This window comes from Corapipo altera, unplaced genomic scaffold (assembly GCF_003945725.1).
Source record: "Corapipo altera isolate COAL_440 unplaced genomic scaffold, ASM394572v1 180, whole genome shotgun sequence".
Classification (NCBI taxonomy): Eukaryota; Metazoa; Chordata; class Aves; order Passeriformes; family Pipridae; genus Corapipo; species Corapipo altera.
Window position 1 is genome coordinate 6,612,628 of NW_020884915.1, and position 26,581 is coordinate 6,639,208.

Genomic DNA, 26,581 nt, shown 5'->3' on the forward strand with positions numbered 1-26,581 from the left:
TTTTGACACCTCCTCGGTCCTGAGCACGAACAATGAGCTGCCACTCAATAAGCACAACTGACCGGAAGAATCAAAACAATTCTTGGAAAAAAATTAAGTTATCATTCATTAGCTCTCTATCATTTGGCCACCAGTAGGCTGCAGGATATGAGGGCCATTTAATTAGGCCCTGCACTACTCTCTGGTGTGAAAAAGGCTCTCAAAAGCTTTGATTCCCCACAGCTTCACAGCAGGAAGTTGTTGGCGATAATTGACACAGGATTTCCTTGTTAACCAGCAGCAGACATGCTGGATTAAAGAGACAGAGATCTAGAGAAGAAAGTGAAAAGAGATAAGAAGCTCGGAAAGACTTCTGCTTATTTTGCACTTGAGGATGATGAGCAAATAGCAATAACAAACTGGAGTGCTGCTCCCTGTGAGTAAGGCCTCCACTTATCAGACCCATTTCAGCTTGGCTGATCAAAGATTGACTTCCCTTAAAATAACATAGGCCTGGGGTTTGTTAGTTTATTAAGCTGCAGGTTTTATGAATTATCGTAGTTTTAAAGATGGATTGCAGTTTATGTGAAGGAGTAGAGGATTATCAGGTTTTCATCTAAACAATTATAAAATATCGCAGCTGAAAGCTTACTTGCAAATGACATCATTTTCTCCTGCAAACTAAACAGGTCATTGTATGCCTTCATATAAGCAAGTGCACACATACAGTAAAATTAACTCTGCACCTGAGATGATAGCCCAGTCAAATCTGTATTTTAACTACCAGAGTGCATGCAGGCCCCACATTCCCTTATGCTGTTCCAAAGGTAATTGTATTTAATTTTTGACCAGGACCTTTTAGGTCTAGTTATGTTGAGGAAAGGAAAGAGAGAAATGGTCTAATGAAATCTTTCTTTAAATGTGGTCATGATAAATGGTACTGAAACAGATCCACATGAGTATAGTTAAATGAAATGTCCACTTTAGAGCAGAGACAATTATTGGATATCACTTAATAACTTAACCTTACAACAGCACATGTGGCATTAATAAAGAACTGAGAGTAATAAAAGCTACTACTACTGCTATGCTCAGTGCATGCAGGCAGGTGTGTGTATGTGTGGGTAGGAGCCAGGGGGAAACCAGGACATTTGGGGGCAGGAGAAGGGGAAGGACAGAGAACCAAGGCAGGAGAATGAGGTGGACAGGGAGAGGCAGGTGCAGTCAGGGTGGGACAGTGGCAGGCAGGGTCAGTGCCTGCTATCCTGAGCCATAACCTACGACTCTTTGCTGGCTGCCTGTGAGCTCCCTCATCCCACCTCCCTCTCCTCTGAGCCCTCCAGGGAACTGTACAATCCTGGGTCACCAATGGGGTTACCCCAAACCCCAAATGAATGTCCAGGGTGTATTCCCTCTGCTGGGAAAGGGGATGGGTTGTGTGAGTGTTGCTTGTCCAGGATCCTGCAGCTAAACTGTGCCTGGAAATATCTACAGGGTGGTGAGAACCAGGAAAAAGCTGTCCATGGGGGTACATGTTACACCTAAAACTTCAAGAGCCTTAAGTAGTCTTGGCTGGAAAGCAGCAGTTCAACTGTGTGAAGCAGCGGAGGTATCAGTAATGATTTTTATTCCAGAGCAGATACTGCTGTTAGTAACTTCTTAAAACAATAGCAAAACACTACCCACCTCTGACCTTTGTTTTAAGGTCTCGAATAACTCCTTTCAACTATTGTAACAGGTTCTGAGCCCAGAAACTTCTCCTCTTGCAACTGAAGCCAGGAGAACAGGAAAACAAACATAAAACAAAAACATAAAAACAAACATGAAGTTTCAACAATGTTTTAAAATCCTAAAAAGTCAGCAGTGTTCTCTGCAATGAATGTAGCACGTGCACCATGGAGAACTGTCTCATAACAGTTTCAGCACTGTTTGGGTTCACCACTGACTTCAGCACATCTAAGTAATGCCACTGTCCTCCTGGAAACTCCATTTTAAGGTCCAAGGTAATTCCATAAACAATCTCATAGTCTAATGTTTTTCTTAGGAGCATTTAAAAAGTGCTAGCAATGAATTGTTATTTATTTTAGAGCAGCTTCTCCCAGCATGACCAGACTGGCAAAATGTTTTTAAAATTGCATCTTCTCCTTCCTGAAGTTACCACTCTGCTCAAAGAAGTGATACAAAGCCCAGGCAACCAGCTGTGCACATTGGACACCAGTGACACTGCTCAGTTTATGATCATCCTTCGTGTCTTTTCAGTCTTAGCATTCTTTCTTCATGACAATGAATTACATTTTGCAAAGTAGAGATTATAATGTAAACTGATGAATTAAAGACTGCTTATGTTAGGCTTAGGTGGGCATTCACTGGAGATGGACTGGAACCAGAGATCTGGTTATCAACAACCCTTATTTCAGTCAGAAAACCAAAACCCAGATCCACACTTCTCATCTGCTTCGAATCTCTGTGGTGAACTCCATTAAAGTTTGAGGTTAGAAGACCTCAGACTCCACTGACAGAACTCCTCCCTTACAGTTCTCTCTATCTATAGCCCCTGCATAAGTGGAGTTGAAAATCTCTCTCTTAATTATGTAGTTTGCTAAGTCCTTTTAATTTCCTTTCTGACCTGCTTCATAATTCCACCCCTCATGCTTACCTCTGCTCAGCTGGTTGTGTATGAACTAATCATCACGTTCTCCTACTTCTGAAGGGCCTGAGACAAATCTTGCTGTAACCATGGCCAGGCTCCCTGTTGGGTCGTGAGCCATGCTGCTCTGTCTCACCACCAAAAACACAGGGAATGGAAACCAGGGAGGCTCTGGTTCAGTCCTTCAGGGGGTCTGTGCAGCCTGTTCTCACTCTGCCCAGAGCAGACAGAGCTGCAGGCAAACACACTGGACCCATGAGAAGGATTAGTGCCATTGTATGTCCTGCTGTAGGAGTTATTTCTTGTTTGGAAATATAGAATGTCTTCATATTTTAAAAAAGCCAGTTTTGCTCATTTCTAAGACCAAAATATGGGTTTAGTGAATTTCTTGCTATTTTTAATATTTGTTGCTATTGATAATTCTTGCAGATTTTAATGGTAAAGAACTGAATTAAATTACAACTAAATTTCTTTGAGTTCCTTTAGTTCCAGATTTGAATGTATTTTTTTTAAAGCTGTGGACATATAAACAGAATGACAAACATTCATTTTTTTTTACATAATGTAAACTAAGACTCTATTCTATTTTACTTCTGACACAGAAAATTGAGATTTGTGGTCAACTAGTAACCAGCTTCAAGGACTAATTCACCTTAATGCTGGCAAAAGAGTTTGTTAATTTTCCTGGGAAAGAAGGTTTCTGTAATTCACATATCTACATATGGTAGATATGATTCTTTCATTTGCTATGGCATTTGATAAAATCCTACTTTTATAAATGATGCATCTGCTTTTAATGTCTTAAATCCTGTGATTGAATAGACAAATCTTCCCCCTTGTCTTGGTTTTTTTTAATATTTAAAAGGCCTTACTGCCTTAAAACATACATCAAGCAACATTGTAATAGAGAAATACACTTTTAAGACAAAGTGACAGATTTACATATCTGTGTGATGTGACTCTCTTGACAACCAATAAATGCATTATATTGATGAAGTGAATATGTTCTCTATCTGGTCATTTTCAACTGGAAACTAATAACCAGCATCACCGTATCAGGCATGCAATAACCTGGGTTAAAACTGGGTTCATCAAATAAATCACTCAGGAATTTTTCTATTTCTTTCCCAAGACACGTTGCACATCTGCTTAGTGAAAGGAGGAAAGAAGCAATATTTCTTTGATCAAAGTCTTTTTTAATATCCTTGTATCTGTCCTTTGGGAATGCTATCTCTGGACTTCGGCCGGGGAGAGACGCTCAGCATCTCCTGAGAGGTGCTAAGCACCCTTTTACTACCATCAGGCTGCAGCAGGAATATTCTGTTCCTCACAAGACAGGGCTCCTTCAGAACAGTTGCTGATGCTACATTGCTTTCTAATGACCCAGGGAACGACAGAAATTCAAAATTTCTGAAAAACAAAACACAAGGTGTTTTTAATGAGTCCCAGTTTATATCGACAGCTTTCAGGAGTAAAAAAAAAAAAAAAAAAAAATTCTTAGGCTGAAAAGAATACTGCATTAAATTTACCCCGAGCCTCTATCTCATGGACATGAAACACCTATACACATGTAGAGATCTCTGAGAAACACTTTGAAAAGCTACGTTGTGCTTTTAACTTTTTATAAAGTCTTATTAATATCATTTAGAGTAGCCATGTGGCTTGCTTCCTGCCTGGCCTCTTTTACTGTGGACTTGGCAGTTGTTATCCCGAGCCCCACACATGTGCAGGGGGAGCTGAGCGTGGGCAGCAGCCCTTTCCCTCAGCCAGCTGGCTTTTGTCATACTGCAAACGGGCAACCCCAGTGCCTGATCCCACAGGATACACATCTCCGCTGGAATTCCCGGAGTCCAGTCAAGGCTGGGCCTGGCACAGGCAGGTCAGAGTTTTTCTCCAGTGAGGATGACTGCAGAAATGTATGGGCAACGGGGAATTTTTAATCTGCTTCTGTTTCTGGTGGAGCCACTGAGAGTTGGGGCAGGACCGGAGGGTTTGCAGGATCAAACTGTTAAAATGCAGCCCCTCCCACACTTCTGGCTGTGGCTGTGGGGCTGTTCCTTGGCTGGGTGGTAGCAGACGTGAAAAAGGCACTCACAGCCCAGCCTCGCTCTGGTTTTGGGTCAGAAGCATTGTTGAAAACATGGAACAAGCAATGAAGCTGGTGAAGGGTCTAGTGAACCTCCAAATAAACAACTTTCCCACTGATTTTATAAAGAATGTTACAGAGAGGCCTCAAGTAGCCAAGTCCAAATACTAAGAGGAAGTGCTAAATCTAGGACAAAAAAAAAAAAGAAAGGAATCTGCATTTTTATGAATTTTAGTAGCTGTTGGCACTCATTGAAGTGAAGAGTGAGTGGTTCTTCCTTCAGCCTTCTTACCCATGGATATGCAGTGATGTAATTAGGCATCGATGAGCTTTAGTTTTTTAGACCCCTCAGGTGTGCACACGTGGTGTAATTCCTTCCTTCTGTGCTCACCACTGGTTTTGATTCTTCTCAAATATTTGCATACACACCAGCACTACTTTTACAGCAATAGAGAATGCATAAATACCTTGGAAAAGTGTAATCTCTGTTTAAGTCAACCTGGTCTAGCAGAAGGTGTCCCTTGTTGGAACAAGATGATCTTTAAGGTCCCTTCCAACCCAAACCATTCTGTGAGACATATCCCATGGGGAGTGGCTGAGGGAACTGGACTTGTTTGGTCTGGAGAAAAGGGGGCTCGGGAGAGACCTCATTGCTGCAGTTACCTGAAAGAGGCTGCAGTGAGGTGGGGCTCAGTCTGTTCTGCCATGTCCCAAGTGAAAGGACAAGAGAAAAAGGCCTTAGGTTGCACCTGGGGAGGCTCATATTAGATATTAGATATTAGAAAAGAAAAATCACTGAAAGAGTTTTTAGGCTTTGGGTCGCCCAGGGTGGTGATGGAGTCACTGTCTCTGGAAGGGTTCAAGTGGCATCTGGATGTGGCACTTGGGGATAAGGTTTAGAGGTGGTTGTGGTGGTGCTGGGTTTTCGTGGGTGAACTAAATTACTTTGAAGGTCTCCTTCCAACCTTGATGACTCTCTGATTCTGTGAAAAGGTGGTGATAACACAAAGAAGGGAGAATGGCAGCTATACTGTTTTTCTTTACCTGGAGCTTGCTGGCTGGTAAATGTGGCAGAGAAGGACCTGGAGGTGCCTCAAAGAACAGCCTTTCAGCATCCTGGGGGACCCTGGGCTCACAGTCCCCCCAAGGGCCTGGACCCCCTCTACCTATCCCTGCTGCCACAGAAGAGGCAAAGCTCTGCAGGAAGCCCAGGTCAAGTCTGCTGAAGATTCCTGGATTTCTGCAATCTACTTTCCTTTTTATGGTGGGGCAGGACAATATGGACACAAACCAGAAAAAGAATTTGGTTAGGAGTTGGTTTCACATGCTTAAGGGCAAATACTCAAATCTAACTTTTAAATTGGACAGTATGGACTCGGTGTCACTGTTCTTGCCTGCTCCCTGGCACTGCCTGAGAATCAGGTCTCTCATGCAAATTACAGTGAGATGTGTTAGAGGCCCAACTCTATATTTCTAGGCAGGGCCTCTGGCCACAAAGCCGCCCCACATTTTTCATTATAAAGCACCATTTCCATCAGCTGCACAGGTGGACTTTTTTTCCACCTTGTGTACTTCACTTGGGCTTGGATTTTTGGGCAAGACTACTGCAGAATATATTTGACAGGGATTTCTTTTGATAGTAAAGGATGTGTCACCTGCAATTCTGTATAAATCTGTGTCCATTCAGCTTTGGCATAGCTGTAAACCTCTTAGCTCTTGCTGCCAGAGTCTTGTTAGTACTTCAATTTGCACCAAGAATGCTCCCTTCCCAAATAGCATCTCACATGCAGCTGGATCCTCTTAGAAAATAAGGAGAATACTGTAAGGAGAAGGGAAGGTGTTAGGGGACAGAGACAGACAGACCTTTAAACACATTTCTGCCAGATCCTGCCTTTGTATGTAGGAATAAAACTGCAGAACTTCTCTGTTGGCAATAAATAGGTGGGAAACCCACCTGCTAAGCTGAGTTCTCAGCCCTCTCTTAAGGCTGCACCATAGATGGGATAACAATCTACTAGTTCTGTTTATTGTTCCAGTTACAGAATTGACAAAACATAAAATCTAAAATCAAAGTGAATGCACTCAGTTGGTATATGTAATAATATATATAGGATTCAAGCAATACATAAGAAACAATACAGTTACAAAAAAAATATCCAGTAATCTATATTTTCAGTTAAACATTACTTAAATGAGAGCATTTTAAAGACAGTGTAATTTTCCAAATAAACTGTTAGATAACATATCCAAGGAAAAGCAGGCACAAACTTCTGGAAATGTGTGTATGATCATGAATTCTGTCTTGCATTTGTAAGTGTGTTTCATGCCTGTTCACCTGAAAATGTATCCCTTACAGAAGCCATAGTGAAGTGTAAGAAGTTCAGGTGGGTAGGTTGGAATTATTTTTTATACCATGTTTACTACCACAAAATGAAATCCAGCATGGTGCTCACTAGATTTCCACCCCATCTAAGATCTGATGTTAAATCCCAGTGCTCCTGATTCCACAGGGCTTCTGTCTTTGTTCAGGAGATAAGTGGCATTGAAAAACTCCTGACAACTTGACGTAGGCCCAGCAGCTTTGGATTAATTTCACTCAAAGATTTCCTCACATGGGTGTCGTATAACTTTTAAAAAGTCGTTTGCTACCAAAAAAAAAAGAGGTACAGGATAGCTGCATTATCATCACATTTAACAGAAAAGGAGAAAAAACCACTTATTCTGCCCTGGAAGTAAAAGGTCGTTTGAATGCAGGTCTACAAGGGTGAGGTCACTGCAGGTCTGTGGATCTCCCTTCCTCCAGAGCTCAATGGGATGGATCCTGGCTCAAGGTCCCCTCCTCCCAGAGTTCCTCCAGCAGCAAGGAGGGAGCAGCAGCGGGTGGAGATGTCTCTGAGGAGCAGTGGCTCCACAGGCAATGGGGCAGGTGGAGAGTGTGCAGTTCTCACTTCACTCTGTGTTAGAGCTGCACCTGAAATCACAAATATCATCTGACATGCTGAAACTCTGAATTCTGAACTGCAGCTCCATGAGAACTGAAAAAAGGGGAATATTTCCTATCTGTTGATGGCAACATCTTGTGACAGAGGCAGTTTTTGCCAGTGCTCCAAGCTTATGTTGTATTTATTAAAAACTGGTAGTTGTGCTAGTAGCTTGCTTTGTTTTTTAACTCCTAAACATGAAAAGCAAATGTGAATCAACCTCTTTAAATTAAATATGAGAAACAATTACGTTTTGACAGTTTAATTGCATTCTTCCTCCAACATAGCATTCTAAACAAGATACCACATGTATTTAGCATGCTGATTATATTTTTAGATTGTTTTGCAATTAAGAAAGTATCCCTAAAAGAGATAAAATAATTGGTTGACTAAATCACTATTTCTTGAGGGAACAATATTAAGAAATGAATGTTGAATGGCTATATCCATAATAATTAGCTTTTAAATCACTGCTTAAAGGTTTTAGGTTTTAGCCTTCAAAATTGTATCTGTCATTCAATTTGCTGCATATTATTCAACTTTGCTTATGTAAAAAAAAAAAGGAAAAGATCCAACCACTGCCAACAAAACATCCTTTAGTATAACTGGCAGAATCTCATGACTTTCAATGGCAAAAGCACCCAGACACCCAAAATGTCTTTCTTTAGGACTCTCCTAATCTATATTTCTGATGGTCATTGTGCTTTTGATGTTGTAAATAGAAAAAAAAAGGATACTAACTTATTTCAAAATCACTGAGTATTTATGTACATTCCAGCTTCCCTAGGGTACTGGGTGACCTTCACGTTGCTTTTATTATTTTGCATAAGATGCTTTCTTACTTTTCTTGATAAAAAATTAAAGATTAAATACCAAACATTGTCATGAGTTTTGTTATTCCTCAACAGTTGATTGCAATGGGATGGTGGGATCTGAGTTGGAAAAAGAACACCTCCATTACCCAGGATAAACTGCCTCTCATTGACAATGTTCTGAAATTTCCTTTTAAAAATAAAATAATCTATTTAAAAGAGGGATGTTGGAATCAAAAATTCAATTCTGTTGAAAAAAAACCCCTGTGTTTATAATTATCATTTCAACCCACGACCATGTGCCAAACATCTTTTTTTATTTTTACAGTGTATTTTTGTTTGACTTTTCATACCAACAACGAACTAAAAACACATCTCAACTTCTTCCAGTGGAGGCAATGCAAGTTTTTATTCTGAGCCTTTTCTGTGTAAATCTGTTCAAAGCCAAGCCAGTATTCAGAGAAGACACACAGTAGGCTCATGATTCACAACAAGACCATATGGAATTTGCTGGAACTTGATTTTAAGATACCAAATAAAATTGTATTTAGGAGCAGGAAAGTGAGAGGCTGAATTGCAGCTGAGTCTGAAGCAACATTGTTAAGACTTTTCATTAGGAATATAAAGTTCAACCTGCTTGAGATGCTCTTAAAGGTACATTGATTTCATACATTTCCTACTGAGGTGCACACAAAAATATGTGGGTAGGGATGCCAGTAGTTCACAGATGAATGATTTGTAAGGGGAAAGAGAGGTTAGCCCAGACATCTGGGTCAAAGTGAAGACATGCTGGTGAGAAGCAGAGTGCAACAATGCTGGATGGGCTAACCAGCTGAAAATGTTCCCAGCCCCAGCAGCACTGCTAGTGCAGAGAGGGCCTGGTTTGGCAGCTTTAAGAACAGGACCAGGTAGGCAGGGAGAGAGAACTGGGATTGCCCAACAGACACAGCTGGAATAAGCACACAGACATTTCAACACACAAACTCACAGCATCACTCTTTACTTATTCTTCTGTAAAAGGCCTGAGAATGCATGATCCATGCTGGTTGTTGAAATATATGCCTTTAAGTATTACAGTGCAATGTAATTCTATAAAATAACTGGCAAATATAGGGTAATAAGAGATCTTTATTTAGTGCACAGTCCCAAGTAGAAGGTCCCAAAGAAAAAACAGGGTAAAAAGGTGTACCTCATCATGTACAGGAAATTATTTCAGAACTGTTTCCAAAAACTGGGATTTGGAAAGAAATAAGTGGTGGCAAGACATAGCCATGAACCCTTTCCAGCCAGCATTCCTGAACTGTGAAAATCATGAAGACAGTCGTGATAGGAGCCTGACAAGGCTGCACTCCTTGTACATGTTTCTGGCTTTTCAACAGCACCATGGATATCCAGCACAGGATATTGCTTCCCCACAGACCCTGCCACGCTTGAGATGATGGGTCTGTGTTTTACAGGCTGAGAGCTGACCTATCTCCTTTTTAAGTCAATGGCTGTTTCCTGATTGTAGATTGTCAAAACCAGCACCAACATCACAGTGGCTGGAATTGGAATAATTACACCCAAATGAGCTTTTAGGTAACAGGTTTTGATAGCAGCTTATCAATAGCTGACAGCTGGTGTATTGATAGAGAGGAGCTGAGCAAAGATAGCTCCTTATATGCCAGCTGCTAAGTGACAGCACAGACACCTAATTCAATGGAGTTACAGCCACCAAACCTCAAAGTCATCTCATCCCTTGTGCTGCTCCAGCCTTGCTGGCCTTTTAGCCAGGCTGCATGAGATGAGCAATGGCCCTAAAATCTTCATGCAGGGATGCAGAAACTCGTCAGGCAGGGAGTGCAGTGGAAGACAGAGGAGTAAGGAAGAAAGGAAGAGAGAATTCCTTGTTTCAGCAACAACAAAGTGTTTATGAGCTCAGCAATCCCCCCTTCATGCTGCATAAGTGCAACACAGATTCCCAATCAGAAGGCATTATTTTTATTGAAAGATGGGAGTATAGACAGGAGAACTGCAGGTTCAATTCATGTCAGTGGCTGAAGAGACTTCTGCTAACAGCCATTGGTGCCACTTGTACATTTTTGTAAAGACTGTGATCACTCCTAACGTGTCACTTGCTAATGGCCTGTCCCTACCAAAAGAAACAAAGTTGAGCCAGTTATCTGTGAACGTATTTAGCTGAGTTTGGCTGGGAGGGGAAGATCAGACATTTGTCACAAATGTGCCTGTATATCTGCTAACTGTGGTCAGTGAGCTCTGTGCTGCTGAGAGTCTCTAACCCCCTCCAGACAGCAGCGTCACACAAAACTTCGGTGTGGTCCACATGAGCTGCTTACACCAAATATATAGGAGCAGTGATGGGCAGAACTGCTTGAAAATCAAGTTCTGACCATTTCTGGGACACTCAGTAAAACAGGCTGATTGATGGACAGATTTATTTCTTATGACAAATAGCCAAAATTCCTAAACCAGATCCCAGCACTTCGAGAGTCCTGTCACCAAGGTCCCTCTGTGGAGTGGAGGCAGCTCAGGTAAGATTTCTATCTCTGGGCATTGTCTACAGAACCAGGCAACCAGTTTCTTAACACAGGTGCTTAAGGTAAGGGCCTAAAGGAAGTGGGAATGAGCCACTCAGAGATATAGGAACAGCAAACTGGTGCCTTCACAGACCTGCACCTTCCTGCTGCAACAATCAAACTGGATACATTTATGGATCTGTAGCATGCTGCTGAGATTCCTTCCCCAGCTGTCTTAATTCAACAGGTCTGATCCAGCCTAGATACGCTGATGAAAAAGAAAAAGACATGGGGAACCTCTAGTTCAGAGTTAAGCTTTGGACTTAAACAATAGTCAGATTTTGGCACAGGGGGCAGATTTCAAATGAGCACAAATTGGTGAGCTACAAATTTAGAAAGGGGGCAAACTATTTAGATTCAGGCCAGATATTTTGGGGAAAACAGACCAGAAGTAATATCTATTCTAAGGAAAAACACTGATAAACTGTGGAATTACAGGCCAGCTCTTTCTTCTTTTTCCTTACGGTCTGGAGTATGCCTTGTAGCTCATCATATTTTTGGCTTCTGGCACATATTTTATTAACTTCCATTATGTACAGAAACAAAACAGACCACTATTTTTAAAAAAAATGTTGTGAGTACAAAAAGAAATATAATGGCATATTCAAAGAGTAATTAAAAGACTCTCTTATGAGATTTAAAAGCTGAGAAGAGTTTGAAAGACTTTCACACACAAAATATTATACAAAAATTATATGAAGCCATTTGCATCCACATTTGTGAGCCATGTGACTTCCCCTGAGATTCAGTTTGGCTTCTCCATTTAAAGCACTACAGATACTGAAAACTGAGGACTAAAAACTTGGCTTGCTATCAAACCCAAGTTTTAGTTTAGATGATGCAGGAGCAACCAACAGAATCTGACCTCACTTAACTCATTGCAGCCTGCTCGATTACTGTCACCATTAGAAATTGCTTCATGTGCCAAAACCCTTTAAGACCAACCCAGTCTGATAAAGATGCTTGCAAAGCTGAGAAACTGCAAAACTCTCAGCATACTGTGCATAGGTTGGATGCTGTCAGGGCTGAAAGATATCCAGGAACACGGCTTTGGTGCTTTTCTGTCCTTGCTGTTCTAGAGATCTGGTCTTATCTGACATACTTGTAAGTGACACACAGACAGCAAAAAACATGATCATGTGATATGTTGTCAACTGCCCTGTGATCATGGAGCTGGACTACCAGCAAGGCAAATCCTGGCAGCTGCTGGATTGGGGTTATTCTTCCATAGTGAGCATTTTGCTGCACACAAAAAGCCCTATCTGCTCCTCAGGTGTATTATAGGCTAAAGATGTTCTACAGAATATATAAAAGAATCTACAGTAATTTTAGCCATGTCCTGTGAAAGAAATGTGTCCAAGGGAAAGGCCTATTTTTAGATTGTCACTGTTTCATGGACATTAATGAAAAAGAGGGAGAGGCTGCTCAGAAGTTTCTTCGCTTCCCTTGTGCACAGCAGAAATGGGCATCACAGCAGCTCTAAAAACTTCTCTGCTGCAACAAGTGTAGGTCAACAGGAAAAAGTTGTAGCTAGAAGAAAATGATCCACAGAAGTTACAGGTGGGTACTTTTGTAACTATCACAAAAGAGCCTTAAAAGTAGTTAGGTGGTGAAGAGAATGAATGCAGGTTAAATGGTTATTAAGTTGAGCTTCCCTAAAAAACACATTTTACAGCTATAACTGAATGAAACCGGCTGTGAAATCTGCAGCAACACTGAAAGCTGATTTCTCGACATGCTGAGGTTCAGTTTCCAGGTCAAATTGTGACCTGATGTAAACGGAGTTTCCATGAAGTAAATGGGCCTCTGGCCCATCCCTGCTTAAGGTTGGGTCTAATATTTGTTGTTAATAAAATTTCCAAATCTACAGGTCTTTTAAATGAACATGTACCTTGCCCCTAACAAATTCTAACAATTATAATTCTGCAAACTCACTGAAAACCACCTTTCTTAGCGTGGTTTTCACCTGAAACCTTTTGTAGTTTCCCTAATATTTTTGACCAGGATTTAGGGAACAACTTAAGAATTAAAGTGGAAGCTTAAAGGGGCAGAAAACCACAAGAATTAAAAGTAAAAATCCATATATAACCAGGTATGAACCCAGATGATAACCTCAGACCAGCAGATGGTGAAATACCTGGAAGCTCCTGACCCTGTGCCACCCAAGCCCCTGCCTCCATCCCACCCATGTCTTCATACTGCTGGTAGGGTTTGGAGTGTATTGACTGACCCAGGTATTTCTGTAAGATTTTTCTCCACCTCACATCCACAGCTGATGGGAAGTCATTAAAAGATGTAACACAAGACTTTGTCTGGATGGTGTGGTGAGAGGGCCACTGGTTTTCTTCCTGTCCCTCCCCAGCATGCAAGATGCAGGAGGACTGGGCCCAAACCTGAAAGCATATTACATAAATAAAGAATGTACATAAATATACATAAATAAAATCATAGAATGATTTAGATTGGAAGAGCCTTAATGATCATCTAGTTTCAACCCTCCTGCCACGGGCAGGGACAGCCTCCATTAGATAATGTTGCTTAAAACCCTATCCAGCATGGCCTTGAACACGTGCCCCGGGGATGGAGCAGCCACAACTTCTGTGAGCAACCTGCTCCTGTACCTCACCACCCTCACAGGAAAGAATTTCCTCCTAATGTCCAATCTAAATCCTCCCTCCTTCAGCTTAAAACCATTCCCCCTCGTCCTATCACTGCATGCCCTTGCAAAAAGTCCCCATAGAAATAAATTATCTTTTCATATAAAAATCTTCTAAAGCCCGTTTTCAGAAGAGTAATAGAACTGCCAGTCCAACACCTGCAGGGTTGGAAATAATTTACTTAGCCTCGCTGACTTTAGGGCAGGTTCTTCACTTGATAGATGGCCCAATTAAACATCTGTTAATCACGTTATCTCATCCCGAGGTGGAATACCTGGTTCTGCAGTCCCATCTCTGTGCCAGATAGCATCGGATGGCCCCAGGATAGCAGGGGGATCCCAGCAGGGCCCCCAGGAGGTGGCTGGGGCGCAGAGCCCGCCCGGGGCAGGGCTGGGGGGCTGTGCCTCCCTCCCCCTGCACAACCTCCCCGTAACCTCGCGCTCCTCGGCCCTCCTGTACATTTTAGGCCTTGATAATAAAGCAACATCTGCAAACTTACAAGTGCTTTACTCGAGTTAATTGAGTAAATTGAAGCAAGCTGCGGGGCAGGGGTGATCTATGATCCCAGGTTGCGGGCCGGGAAGGGAGACAACAGATTTACTGCAAAGACAGTGGGCGGCCTTTTGTTCGGGCCCTGGTTCACGGGAAGTTTGAGGTCACGAGGGATTAAAATATCTTCAGAAACAAATGGAATAATTTGGCTGAAATATAAGGCACGCAGTGCCAGCTCATGCCAGGAAACCAGGGGTGATTTATATGCCTTCAATCCAACACATTTTTCTGATATCTGCCCCATTAGGTTGAATTTATAGATTTTTTTTATTTTTTTTTTAAGAATATGCATCCTCGTCTCTCGTTTTCTGACATGTTTGTGTTCTGGGGAGCAGTTCCAAGGATTGCAATATAAATAAAAGGGCGCATTACCTTGCATTCACAAGGGCGGGGGCCTGCTGGTTTTGCATCTCAGGGGGGAAAAAACCAAACTAAAAAGAAAAAAAAAAAAAAAAGAAAGGGAAAGAGAGCAAACCAAAACAAACTCCCAACCTCCCATTTACTACACTTGTTTGGGAATTACTTATTAAAAAAGACATTAAACAGGTAATGCTCTTTCTCCTATAATCTGTACAAGTCATTAAGTTTAAGCACAATTCGCCACCTTGAAGCAATTGGATACATTGTAATTTGTTTTATGGTCTCACAGATGCAAGGTATTTGCCGAGCTATAAATACATAAAAGTGGTTTATACGAGCAGCCCGTACCCCGTGTGAGTTGGGAAGGGAGAGCCTCTCCTGGTTTCCCCGTTCCCATGCACACACACACACACACACATGCGCCCGGGCTCGCGCGCCGTGTCTGTTTATTTTCTTTTTATTATTTTTTTTATTTTTTTTTTTTAAAGCCTGGCTCATTTTAGCAGGATATATTATCCCTTTTGTAGTTTCTCTGCCGCTTTATTAAATCCCAAATTCCTTACAAAACTGTACCATTTTAATAACACAAATCCACGCGGGCCGTAAAGCTGTCGAAACGTCCCTCGCGCCCGCCGCGATCAGCTGCACTGATATCATCAGCCCTGATTAGCCAGGGCCGCTCACGCCACCGGCTTTTATTGCAAGTGTCACTTACGTTTTTGACAGTTTTACAAGGCTTAATGGCTTTGTATTAAATACATTGTGTTTCGGGGAGACTGACAGTTCAGGGTATCTTGTAAATACGGTGCCGCGGCATTTCCTCGGGAGCAATGAAACATCCAGCGTTTCTGTTGTAAGCAGGGGCGTTGCACCGAAAACAAAAGTTCACCCCAGCCAAAGCTGAAGTCCAAGTATCAAAAAAAAAAAAAAAGCCAGGAAAACATATTTTCTTTTGTCTTATTTTTTAATATATGCATCAAGCTACACATGTCTTGTAACACACTCAAAGGTTGTGCAGCAAAAGCATCAGCAATAACTGCAACACCTGAGGCACCTTCTCCACAGAAATTATTGGGAAAATGCTCTTGCAAAAGTTTCCTACAAAACCCCGGTTTATTGTTTGGTTTTCTTACAAATAAAAAGCACTGCCCGGGGGTATTAAAGTATTTCTGAACTTCTTTACCAAACTGGTGTCTATTTTTAATCTCATGAAAAAACCTTGCCTAAACTGATCATTCCTCACGTTTTGTTCAGAAATGCGGTTGAAATTCACACCATTAAATGTGCTTGGACTTTAGGGTTCTTTCGGGCCTAAGATAGAGGTGATCAGAAGAAAGCATCTCATACTTTGAGTGGCAGTAAGTTCAAAATCAAAATCTCTACTTTTGGTTGTAGGCCAGTTATTTCAGAAATTAAAATGAATCCCCCAACCTGAGAATCACCTTGACACAGATAAGCATTTTCACAACAAATTCAAGAGCAGACTGATCAGTTAAGACCTGTGCATCAAGTGTAAGTTTTCGCCCCCTCAGAGTATCTACTTACACATGTAATAGTTCTCTGACTGATTAAATTTGTACAACCTGTTATTTACTATATGAATCAGGTTATCAATCCCAGATGTATTTCATTCACTGCTGTTCCTGTGCCAATTTCTCAACAAATGGCACAAGTATCCCTTATCATTTACACACACAGGTTTTATTATTTTGATTATATCAGCATAATAAAACTGGTACAGTTTCTTTATAGTACAGCCTTTTCTTTATGTGGTGACCAGTATGAATTTACTCACACCAGTAGAAATTCTCCCATTACTAGGGAGGAATGCTTTTGCTGCTACAGCAGAAGACACACTAGAGATTAACTATTTAAGTTAAAAAAAATTAACAGTGGCAAAATAGTACTCTCAAATGAAATTCTAAAACCAGCATAAATAAAATTACTTTATCCTGGGCCTTAAATGTCAAAAGATTGATGTTGCTTCTTTCTCCAGCTTGATGTGAGTAAAATATTAGAAATGTTCTAATGCTTTTTGAGTGTAAAGTTCCTTAAAGTCTAAATTCGTAAAGTTCCTTAAAGTCTAAATTCATTAAGAAAAAAGTAATTCAATATATGATCACTCACCATCTTTTCTGGTATCAGGGAGCAGTAAGGGACCTGGTGTCTGGTTTTACTATAAACACACACACATTAGCTTCAACTTTAGATAGTTTCTAGAGATGATTTTGGCATGTCCCTGTATTTATTACCATGGAATTTTCAACCACCATACTGATTACTTAAAGGAGGGTCAGCCATTTGACTCTATGTATATCATTTCGGTGATGCCTGTAACCCACATGCAGATGATCTACTGAACAGATAGTTCCCAATGCAAAAGTGCTGCAGTGGCCATAGAAATTATCCCCAAATGCTGTCAAAGTACAAGAGCAAGGCAGGTATTTGGGATAAATCATGGTAGAGTACATCTAGTAGAATAAATCGGTCATTGCTTGCCCAGTGGAGCTTTCAGGCTGTTGTGTCTGCTGTTCCTTCCTTCCAGGCTGTGCTTGCTCCTAGGAGTAACCACAGAAAGGCTGAATGTAATTGTTGTTGTTCTTGAAGGCTCTCTCCTTGCATCACACACTCCATGGGACCTGCCAGAGCTCATCCCCTTCCCAAGGTGTCTCCTCCCCTGTCAGACCATAAATCCTCTTGGATGGCACATGGGACCTGAAGGAACCATTCCCAGGACTGTGTTGCTCTTCCCCCCATCCCACCTCCTCTGCTGGCACGTTGTTGCTGTGGCTGAGGGATCCCTCCTGTGGGTTGACACCCAGACAGTCCCTGCTCCTGCCCATGGCCGCACAACCCAGAGCCAGCACCCTCGGCCCTGCTGCCCCAGCAGCAGGTTGTGGGGATGGGCTGTTCTGCATTAAAGTTTGGAAATGAAAGTGAAAGCACATGTGAGACCTGCTGAACAGAACAGAAGAGCTGGAGACTTAGCTGTATGCCAGAAGCCACAACCAGATAGAAATCACAGGTTAGTCAGGAAATTACTTGCATTTAATTTGGGGCCGTGTCTCCTGGGAGGAGGCTGCCCTTTTCCTGTTGTGCAGAGATGTTGCCCCTGGGTATAATTTGCCTTTTTCATAAGCAAGGGTGCTATCTCCTCCTTCCTCAAAGAGACCTTTCAAAGCCAGCTGAGGAGAATCAAATGTGGCACATTAGCAACAGGACAATGGCAAAGTCATTATAAATTGACTTCCTTACTGTGAGCTGCAGTAATCTGGATGTATTACTAGCATGATTCTGCAATAAAACTGAAGCAGCCAGTTCCTCCACTTGAATTAAAAACACCTTCTCCCAACTTTAGAGAGGTAATGAGTGCTCCCATCCTCTGGGGATGAGGCGAGGAGCCTGGCAGACGAGGATTCTGCTCCTTATGTGTGTGCCAAAGGGAAGGGTCCTTTCCAAGCAGGCATGGACATGGCCAGAGCATGGACATGGCCAGAGCATGGACATGGCCACAGTTTGTAGACCACTCTGTGAGGTTCAGAAGAAGGAGCAGACTCATCAGAGCTCCCTCCACTCCACACTGAGCGACGCCAGCACAGCTGCCACATTCCAAATTCCCTCCCCAAAGGAACCTCCCTGAGCGATCGAGGAGCTCATCTCTGACAACTGGAACTTAGAGCTGGAGAAAAAGTTGATGCACTGCTCTGGCTCCCAAATTTCCCAAGTGCTGCAGTCAGCAAGGCTGCGTGTGCCAATGGCTCCTCAGCAGAGCCAGGGCTGGAGCAGCCATCTCTAAACCAGCTAGGATGCTGTGAGGTAAAGCATCTGCCAGTTTTCCCCCTTGTACTTTTTCCCTCACACCTTCCACACAAACAATGGCAACTTTTACAAGCATGTGTCTGCCATAAAATGAGGACTCACTAAAAATAATGTTTCATTCAAAGCAAAGAGGTTTTTAAAGGTGCATTTTCTGCAGGGCAAGGGTTTTTTTAAGAGTTCTTGGCTCTTGCATCCAAAGAATTCATTAAAAATGTTACTCTGGATCAAATGAACAAATTTTTGATTTGGTTACGAGTTTTCTCCTCTTCTTAACTTAAGTTCAAAAATTAATGCTTGTGCTCAAGGATAATTACTATCCCTATTCAAGATGTTTTGGTACCACATCTGCATTCTCGATACCATTTCTTATGACCAGTGTCAGCAACTTGGTATTTTGCAGCTTTTTGGCAATTATTGACTCTCAGTGTCCCTTGCATGGAGCGTCCCTCCTGTACATTGGCTGTGCACAAGGCACATGCAGAGTTCATTTGCTGGAAAAGCCAAACCTGAAAAGTCTGACACTAACACGTCCCTCTTCATAAACTGAGATAAGATTCTATATGATCATCCCTTCAGCAAAATATGAGCAGGATTAGTCACATGGGGCTCCAAAATTAGTGACTCACATCCCATTTGCAATGGTTATTTTTTCTTAGACTTTCCAGTAGTGCTGATTTTGGGCACCAGCTCTCTCCATTTTGCACACCCTGAGCCATCCAGCAGCTCAGCCTCGTGGACACAGCATGTCCACCCCAAAGCACCAGTGTTCCTCTGTTCCCAGGACGTGGCAGAGCATCAGTAAATAGCACAGTAGTGAAATGAATTAAACAGAAGCAAACGAAACAAACCCACCAGTTCAGGAACCGCAGCCTGGCCTGCCTTGAAGGGGTTAATGAATTCCAGTTTGGTATAAGTTTGGGTAACTAGGACTTTCCCATGGCAATAAAAGTTCATATTAAACTCAGGTTTGGTTCCTCAGGCCTCACACAATCTCTTTTTCAAGCAAAACTCTGGGATGCTGGTGGGAGTTTTGCCCCAGAGGTGGGGTGAGGAGAGCCCTTGGTTGGGGTGACCCTGTCTCAGGGGACAGAGATTCTCTGCCAGCTCCAGGTGCAGGATCAGACCTACCTTGGGCTTCCAGGACTGGGCTCAGGTAACTCGAGCCAGATAGGCTGGGAACAAAAATGTACTCCTTGTATTTCACAAGTTCTGCTTTTCACATATGCTTAAGAAAATCTATTTACAATATTACAACAATGTAGACCATAAAAATACTTTAGTGGGCTACCAAAAGATTGAGTTAAGCCCTCATCTAATTAAAAATATCCCACTAGCTGTGAATCTGTAGGGGAAATTTAAAAAAATTCTGGAAAGTATTGTCTCCTGGAGTTATAATGTGGAGTTTTTATTTTCTTTTTCTTTTTTTACCTTTACTATTTCTGTCCTTTTCTGGCTTTGTTCTGTTTAAAGGGTGAATTAACATCTGACTGTAGGCTTCAGCTTTGGCTTGCTTTTAATACCATATACTGTCACTTCTATTAAAAAGGGAAAAAAGAAGTTTCCAATGTTTTTTTTATTTTTCCCCCTTTGTCTACAATGTGTGTAAAGAAAAGTGACCGAAAGGAGAGGTTAAGAATAGTTCCTTTTTTCAAATCTATGTTGATTGAATTAAAATGTTTGAATTTTATTGAACAGGGAAAAAGAGATTTTTAAAAGCCTATCTGTAGCCCCCTATAAAAGCATTTCTTTTAATAAAACTTCTGTTTAAAAAGTATGTTATTAGCAGTATATCCTGTGCTGCATATTAATAAAACAATGGAATTTTGTATTTCTTTTTCTCATAAATTACATAATTCAAACCTTGAAACACCTTTAATGAACACTGACTCGGCATGTGGCACTTAATAAAACTGGGCTAAACTCGTTTTCTGCCTGACAGGCTACCAGTGGAGAATGTGCCCTACAAGTAAATGATTAAGAGGCAGAAATCTTTTCTGGACTACTATTAAACACTTCAAAGATTTTCAAAGTCAGATAAAATGAAAAGCAAATGTGTTTCACTGCCTCTCAAATACCTCAAATGTTTTAGCAGGTGCAAGCAATGAAACCTTCTGTAGTGACAGCACTTTAGGGTCTGCAAAGTGCACCCTACTGAATTATGGGAATGCAGGGCTTACTTCATAAAAATTCATGATTTTAGATGAGGGGAGATGCATGTCCTTAATACCCATCTACATATGTAGCACAGAAGGAGAGTCCCTTTGTGTCTCCCGGTGTCACAGGCGTGTCTTAACCCTTGCTGGAGCTGCTGGGCTGTTTCACGTCGAGTTCCAGAGCCTTTAACCCTTGCAAGCTTTGCCTTTATTTTAACCTCTCTGCAGAAGAGCAGGCAGACAGTCCATCCTCTGTGCTGTTTGTGCTCCAGCAGATATTCCAGTGTGAGAGAGGAAAGTGCAGCCAGCAGGCAGGAGCTGCCCCTGGAGACTGGCTGAGCTGGCAGCAGGTCCTGGCAGCAGGGCACAGCTCCCATCCTGGCAGCAGGGCACAGCTCCCATCCTGGCAGCAGGGTACAGCTCCCTGTGTCCCAACCACCCTGCTCAGCCTCCCCAGGCCTCAGTGCCCCATGCCCTGGGGCAGCAGTGCCATTTCCTGCCCCATGGTGTGTTCCATGGACTCGATGCCCCAAAGCCTGTGGGCATTAAGGAAACAGGGCTGCCAGTCTGGCTGCATTTTTACGTGGCACTCACAGTCTAAGACAACTGAGGAAATTTCCTCAGTATTAATTTCTCTGGCATATAGAGGAAAGTCTACACATATTAAATAGTTGTTGCCGCTTTGAACTTTCTCTTCTAGAAAACTGTAAATGAAAGTGGGGCTTATAAAAGCAAAGATAGGTACCATCTGGGCAGGTGCTGGTAACTGCTCTCAGGCCCTGCCAATTTACCAGACCATATCCCTCAATCTGAGTCCTGAATTTGGATTCAGAAGGATTTTATCAGAGGGTTGCATGGGTTTTAAGAGCAGGACCAATAGTCTCTTGTGCAAGTTTGTTGCATTTCCTCTGATTCTGCTTGACTTCAACATTTAGCTCACAAATATTTTGTTGAGGATTAACAAATGACTAAAACAAACTAAACATGCTGTGGATCAGAATGTTATGGGCTATACTTAATCAGAGAAAAAGCAGGATAAAAAAACCTGGGAAGACAGTTTGAAAAGCTGGTAGGACAGTTTTAAGCAAACTATTGTTGAATCCTTCCATGACTCTGTACTTATTAGAAGATGTCAGGTATCAATTCTTTATACATTCTCTTTAAATGCAATGTAAATGTGTTTTATTTACTGGCACCCTAAATGGGATTGTGTAGCATCACTTTCTCCTGAGCTGCTGAGAGGGTATTCCCCTGGCTGCACTGCAGCCCTGCTGTGCCCAGCCTGGCTGCAGGGTGTCTGTCCTGCCCCAGCAGGCTCTGAGGAGGTGGCTGCACACCTTGCTGCACATGGCCCAGGGGCTCAGCAATGAAAGCCCTGAGTGTATTCACTGACCCCATGATAAATCCAAACCCTGAGCTATTGCAAACAAAATACTGCACAGAAAAAGGGACCTGCAGTAAGTGCCAATACAAGAGGGGAAGATCACAGATTTAATAAAATCTCATTATCCCACTACTTGGCATCCTCGGAATCTATTTACCTTTGTGTCAAAGTGCTAAGTGAAGTGTCCAGCATTACCTCCCTGATGAATAATAACAGGCATGATTAACTTTAAAACCCCACTAACATAACTACATGCAAAGAATTGCACTTACCACAGTGTTGTGGAGAAAATCTTTTCCTGACCAACAGCTTGACATTCAGGGCTTTGTTTCCCACAGCAGCTGCATCTTCACTTTTTCACGCCAATATCTGATTTCCTGTGGGTAGATGGAGTGATAGTAATTCTTCTGCTAGGATGTCTGTGAGTGCATAAATGGGAGGACGTGTAGTAAAATCCTGTTGTGAGCACAAGTGTATTTAGTTGTGCAATAATAGAACCACACGAATGATCCCATATTAAAATAAATTCACAGAGCCTGACATTGTGGAAGCTGAGAACAAATGTTTCACCATGTAATACATAAAGAAAATTCATATAATATATAAAATAATCCAGATCAACTGAAAATATTTATGGGCCAGCCATGCAGCTGGTGTAAATCAGCACAGCCCCACTGAAGTCGGTGGAGCGACACCAGTTTTGGGAGTACGAAGATTTGGCACCCAAGTAATTTGGATTTTCAGCAAGAAAACCCAGAGCTACTTCTCCTGTGGATTTGATGATTGAACCTCTGTTTAAAAGGTTGTGTTTTGAAATTCTGACTCGAGAAAATCATATATTACAGTTTAGGTTTTGAACAGCTTTTGCTGGCTGTGGAAACATTTAATTCATCACAGTTGGCACCGTGTATTATCTGAGATAGTGTAATGGAAACTTTGAGGGACTGACGAGGTTTGTAACATTTTACATGTGTATTTACTCTTTCTGGTTTTTAATATAGGAACAGGATTGCAGGGCATTGGACTCTGACCCATATCCTGTTACATTTGGGAACAGCCTCTTCACCGGTGTCCAAGAGCTCTGGGTCATTCTGTTGGTCAGCCAGACATATATGTGTATATCTTATGTATTGTCCATATTTATTTTGTGAGATGGGAAAAATTAACATGCCTACCATTTACTGAGATGTTTGCACATGAACATTACATCACACGTTTAAATAAATACAGATGCATTTATTTCAGCGTGTGGATATCCAGACGTCTGTGCTTGCCTGGCATACATCTGGATAACTGAAGCATACGATTTCCACTTGTTTATAACTCCTTTCTTTCTGAACCAATCTTTTTTCCAACTTATCCAAGCCCACATTTCTCACTGGAGATTACATGCCAAGTTTGAACTGTTTTCAGTTACCCTAGCACAAGTTTAACATCTGAAACAATTCTTTAAGCATGCTCTAAACCAACCATATGGATCTTTACCAAACTTTCCAAAAGCTACAAAAGTATCAGCCTAAAGGAGTAATTTTTTTTCTGGAAACTCATAAAGGGGCTTAGAAAGGAAGTACCTCTTTAACTAGCAAGGAACACTCAACTACCAAAGAATTATTTTCAAGAAGGTCTGAAAGTCTGTTTCTGGTCAAACACATGTCCTGCTCTGTCTTCTTATGTTGGGTTGGGGAAATTCTGAGTTCAGTCCTTACACGTAGAAGATCCCTAAGAGTGTTATTTAAAGCTTATGTTGAAACTATAAGCTGGAATTTGTTCTCAGCTTTTACCACAATCTCCAAAAGGACTTTCTGCCTGGGAGACCCTAGCAATGAGTTCTGTGGTGTGTCCAGTTGTGGTTCTGAAGGAGTAAGGTTAGGACACACGGGCTTCCAGCCTGGTTGAAATTTGGAATGAGAAATCAGATCTGCCACGGCAGGAAACTTGGGGTCTGGCTCTGAATTCCCTCCTTGGTGTTATGGGCTGGCACCATGGTATCTTGCAGCACAGCAGGTAAAAAGCAGTTTGTGTTCAGGCTCATCTAACAGGGAAAGTGCAAGCAGAGGGTCCTGAGCAAGTCAAGCCTGTTAACCCAGACCCATCTGCTAGATAATGACAAGCAATGTAGATAATTCCTTATTCTGTTCTTATTCTAACAGGCTTCAGGTGTCGAATTTTTGGAGCTCTCTTTTCTTTTAAGATATGAGACTCTTTTATCAAGCAGTAGAAATTAGGTTCTCTCTCTGTGACAGCAGCAGAAGTACAAAGTCATTTGGAAGCAGTGGCAAAGAACACTTTATAACCAGAGGCAGGGCTGCCCCACTCCTCCTGTCCCAACAGGCCCACACACCAAAAGTCACTGAGCAGGAGGAAGGATGACACAGTTTCCTCCTGTTGAAATGTACCCTAACTGGTGATGTCCAAGCAAGGTAAGAGCACCTCAGGGCTCTGCTCTCTGCACAGCTTCTGCAGGCTTTGCTTTTGTGAGCTTTGAGTTGTCAGTGTTCCCATGAGAAAGCCCACACCCAGCCAGTGCAACGGCAGGCGTAAGCGGGATTTTGAGGACACAGGTGACAGTGAAACACTACCCTGGTTTTCCTCCCCGTTTAGTCATGCCTTTCATTCCACCCTCGCTTGCAGGTGACATGAATTTGATTATCCCAGCTGCTCAACCACCCAATGAAAAACAGCAGCTCCCATCCAGAAGCAAATCAGCATGAAATCAGAGAGTTGACAGTGGTTTCTCAGAAACTCCCTTTAATGCAGTTACACTGTGGACTGGGTTACCTATTCAAACCAGGCTGACCCAGCCCAGCATCACCGTGTTTGCCTTCAACCCATCCAGTCCTTTAATGTCTTCAGATTACAGCTGTGGTGGGAGGGAAACCTGAGGTGTTTAACAAATACTATTATTTTATAAGCTCCTGTTAAATAGTTAGACAAATATTCTGTAATCCTTCAGGCTCATCTTAGGTCAACCACGTAGTTAATGAACAATGATAACAAATGAGTAAGTTGAAATTGAAGCTTTGGGGAAAATGCCCCATCTCTTCCTCACATGCCTGTGTGCACATATGCAGAGAATCTGTTAAGCATTTACATTTTAGTTTAAACTTTCTTGCCACACTCAAGAAAAATAAATTTGCTGCTTCCAATAAGAGGATTGAAACCAAAGGGCATTTAATCTTTTATGATCAACAATAATATTTAAATGCTAGAATATATTAAATCTACTTATAGCAATCCCTCATTACACAAGCTGTGTTTTCTTCACTAATGAACTGCATGTTTAAAAATACAGTGTTACAAAAATGTTTGTAAAAATCTGCTTTACTTTTCAAATGTTTCACAGTAACTGCAGGCATTTCACATTTTATACAATTCAAGCTTTAAAATTATGCAAATATGCCTTAGCTGAAACACAGAATTCCTGCATTTGGAATTACAATACAATAGCAGAGCAGTGCCTGTTTTTCTATAACCATTCTTTCTCACCAAAGGCTAAAATTTATGGCAAAGTATGCAAGTACAATGCTAGGGAGACACCAAATATTCTGTCTTATTGCACTGATTAAACAGAATACCTAGAAAATGTAAATGACTGGATTTCCATGCTAGCATTGTAATGATTAGTTCTTGTTTTATACCACGCTCAAAAGAATGACAGGCACTACACAGAAGAAGAAATACAAGCCTCTGTCATGAATATCTTACAGAAGACCCAGTCCTACAGACACAGGTTGAAATTGTTCAGCTTTGTTCAGGTGAGTCCCTTCAAGCATTACCTTCCCAAAAAAACCTGCATGTAGATAGATCCTGACAGCAGAAATAGGACAGAAACCTGTGGGGTCATCATTTAAGTAGGGTTTTTTGCCTTGCTTTTAAATACTTCCTTCTTCATATCTGCATATTGAGTTGATATCCTTTTGTGCAGATGGGGTGATTTTTTTCCCTAGAATTGTGTAGGATTTTAGGCACCAAAACCATTGCCATCTTCCTGTCATCTTTTCATTGTCCGGAGACAAAGCCCTGTGCAGCCCTGGAGAAATTTAAGGGACCTATTTCTCAGTGAGGTCCCGAGGCAGTAAGGTGCTTAGCATCAGATAGGACGGGGACCCCAGACAGAACCTATTCTGCTTTTCAGTGGCCTCGAGGGATGCACTTTGCCTGAAATTCATTCCAGCCCAAGATTGTGAACATAGAGGACAATAGATGGATTGGTGTAAAACTATCCCAGATAACTGCTCAGACATCTTCCCTCTGTCAGTGAAATTTGCCATGATGTGTTCAAAGCCAAGAGGCATTATTTGTGCTGTCCTGGATCTGTTAAGGAATGGCAGGGGGAGGACAGAGATACTTAGGGATTTAAAAGCAGAGAGAACTCCATGAAAGAGATAAAAGGAGTCAAATGCACAAACCCTATTTGAAGTCCTTAAAGCATAAGAAAAGAAAGTATTAGACTTACCACATAGGGAGAGCTGGAATTTGTGTAGCTCTGGCCCCTGTGAACTGTAGCTGCTATTTTAGGGGTGGTCTGAATGTTTGAAAAGCTAGCCTGAATTCACAAAACTTTTCCCTAGTACT

The 26,581-nt window shown here is 41.8% G+C and overlaps 1 long non-coding RNA gene across 1 annotated transcript; it reads right to left on the reverse strand.

Annotated features, from left to right (window-relative positions):
- Positions 1–6,911: 6,911 nt before the first annotated feature.
- LOC113952824 lies at positions 6,912–14,119 on the reverse strand. Its single transcript, XR_003529662.1, has 3 exons — positions 14,013–14,119; positions 8,567–8,695; positions 6,912–7,683 (listed from the first exon to the last, which is right to left on the reverse strand). It is a non-coding gene; the product is annotated as an uncharacterized LOC113952824 (long non-coding RNA).
- Between the last annotated feature and the right edge of the window lie 12,462 nt (positions 14,120–26,581).